Source organism: Corvus brachyrhynchos, unplaced genomic scaffold (assembly GCF_000691975.1).
Source record: "Corvus brachyrhynchos isolate BGI_N302 unplaced genomic scaffold, ASM69197v1 scaffold47, whole genome shotgun sequence".
Classification (NCBI taxonomy): domain Eukaryota; kingdom Metazoa; phylum Chordata; class Aves; order Passeriformes; family Corvidae; genus Corvus; species Corvus brachyrhynchos.
Window position 1 is genome coordinate 1788016 of NW_008239292.1, and position 2165 is coordinate 1790180.

The window sequence follows — 2165 nt, forward strand, 5'->3', positions numbered from 1 at the left end:
TTTTTTCGTGGGTTTTATTTCCTTTTTAAAACAGTTCAAGAGAAAATTCATGTGGAAAAGAGAGAGAGAGAGAGAGAGACACACGACGGCGTAGAAACCCCAAAACAGCCTCTAGAGAGAACCAGAAATTCGTCGTTTTTCCTTTTTTTTGTGTGGTTTTTTCACTTTTTCTTCTCCATTTGTTCTTTTTTAATTTTTTTTTTGTCCTTTGCAGAGTCGTAGCCTTTTTTTTTTTTTTTTTTTTTCTTTTTTCCTGTTTTTGAAACAACATCCAGACGAGTAAAGCAGGGAGCGCATGCAGCGGGCGCCTCCGACACATGCACGATGCAGGCAGCGCTTGGATTTGGGCTTTTTTTCATGGTTTTTACACATTTTCCTCTTTTTTTGTTGTTGTCTTCTTTTTTTTTTTTTTTTTTTCCCCCCTGGGCTGAACCCGAACCGCGTTTTTTTTTTTTTTTTTTTTTATTTTGAGTTTTGATTTTTTGGTTTTTTTTTTTTTTTTCCTTTTTTTTTGGTGGTTTTTGTCTTCTTGCTTCAGCGAGGGATTCGCACGATGCCATGAAGGGGACGGACGCACACGCACGCGGGGACAGCACGCTCACGGGGACACCAGCCGGGAAAAGGGGACGTGGAGGGGGTGTTTGGGGACAGGCCGGGGCCTGTCACCCCCTCACCTGGCGCTGTCACCCCCTCAGCCAGCGCTGCCACCCCTTGTCACCCCCCTGCTCTGCCTGGGAAAAAAGGGGACACCCCCAAAATCTGTCACAGCTCGGGGACACCAGGGTTGCACGAAGGACAACCCCTCCAGGACCTTTTTGGGGGTGTCCCCTTGAGGGTGGCACTTGTCACCTCCCCATGTGGGTGTCCCCAAAGGGGGGTGGCACTTGTCACCCCCCTGTGACATTTCTGGGGGTGTCCCCATAGAGGTGGCACTTGTCACCTCCCCATGTCATTTCTGGGGGTGTCCCCAAAGGGGGGTGGCACTTGTCACCTCCCCATGTGCTTGTCCCCAAAGAGGGGTGGCACTTGTCACCCCCTGTGACATTTTTGGGGGTGTCACCAAGGGGGTGGCACTTGTCACTCCCCCATGACATTTCTGGGGGTGTCCCCATAGAGGTGGCACTTGTCACCCCCCCATGTCATTTTTGAGGGTATCCCCATAGAGGTGGCATTTGTCACCTCCCCATGACATTTTTGGGGGTGTCCCCATAGAGGTGGCACTTGTCACCTCCCCATGTGGGTGTCCCCAAAGGGGGGTGGCATTTGTCACCCCCCTGTGACATTTTTGGGGGTGTCACCAAAGGAGTGGCACTTGTCACTCCCCTGTGACATTTCTGGGGGTGTCCCCAAGAGGGTGGCACTTGTCACCCCCCTGTGACATTTTTGGGGGTGTCACCAAGGGGGTGGCACTTGTCACCCCCCGTGACATTTTTGGGGGTGTCACCAAGGGGGTGGCACTTGTCACCTCCCCATGTGCTTGTCCCCAAAGAGGGGTGGCACTTGTCACCCCCCGTGACATTTTTGGGGGTGTCACCAAGGGGGTGGCACTTGTCACTCCCCCATGACATTTCTGGGGGTGTCCCAAAGGAGTGGCACTTGTCGCCCCCCCCATGTCATTTTTGAGGGTGTCCCCATAGAGGTGGCACTTGTCACCTCTCCATGTGGGTGTCCCCAAAGGGGGGTGGCACTTGTCACCTCCACACCCTCCAGCAGTGGGGGGTGGGGGGCTGTCAGCGCGTCCCCCCGAGGGTGACACGAGGTGACCCGAGGGTGACACGCGGTGACACGAGGGTGACCCGAGGGAGACCCGAGGTGACGCAGCCCCGTGCAGGGGAGGGGACAGCGCCAGGTGCCACCCCCGGGCCGGCCCCAGAAGCTGCGGCTTTGCTACAGTGAATTCACTTTGGTACCGAGAAAAGGAACAATAATTCCAAAGAAATTCCTTAAAAACGCATCAAGTGACTGCTATTGCTGCTGGCACTGGGCGACGCGTGTCCCCAGGGCCACCGGGACCTGGGGACAGGGCTGGGGACAAGGAAAGAGGGCGGGAACTCAGCGAAGAAGCCGCTCTGGAAACCACGAGGAGCTCTAAACCTAAGCAGGGATTTCAAATCCACCCCCTAAATAATACCGGACGTGATTTTATTTCTCTTCTTTGTTTTTTT

At 53.9% G+C, this 2165-nt stretch overlaps 1 protein-coding gene and 1 long non-coding RNA gene across 2 annotated transcripts in view; one reads left to right on the forward strand and one right to left on the reverse strand.

The window, feature by feature from the left end:
• The window catches only part of ARHGAP23 (Rho GTPase activating protein 23), a 24178-nt gene that overhangs the window by 17833 nt on the left and 4180 nt on the right, over positions 1-2165 (forward strand).
• LOC108448240 lies at positions 487-2159 on the reverse strand. Its single transcript, XR_001864051.1, has 3 exons — positions 1508-2159; positions 1082-1465; positions 487-991 (listed from the first exon to the last, which is right to left on the reverse strand). It is a non-coding gene; the product is annotated as an uncharacterized LOC108448240 (long non-coding RNA).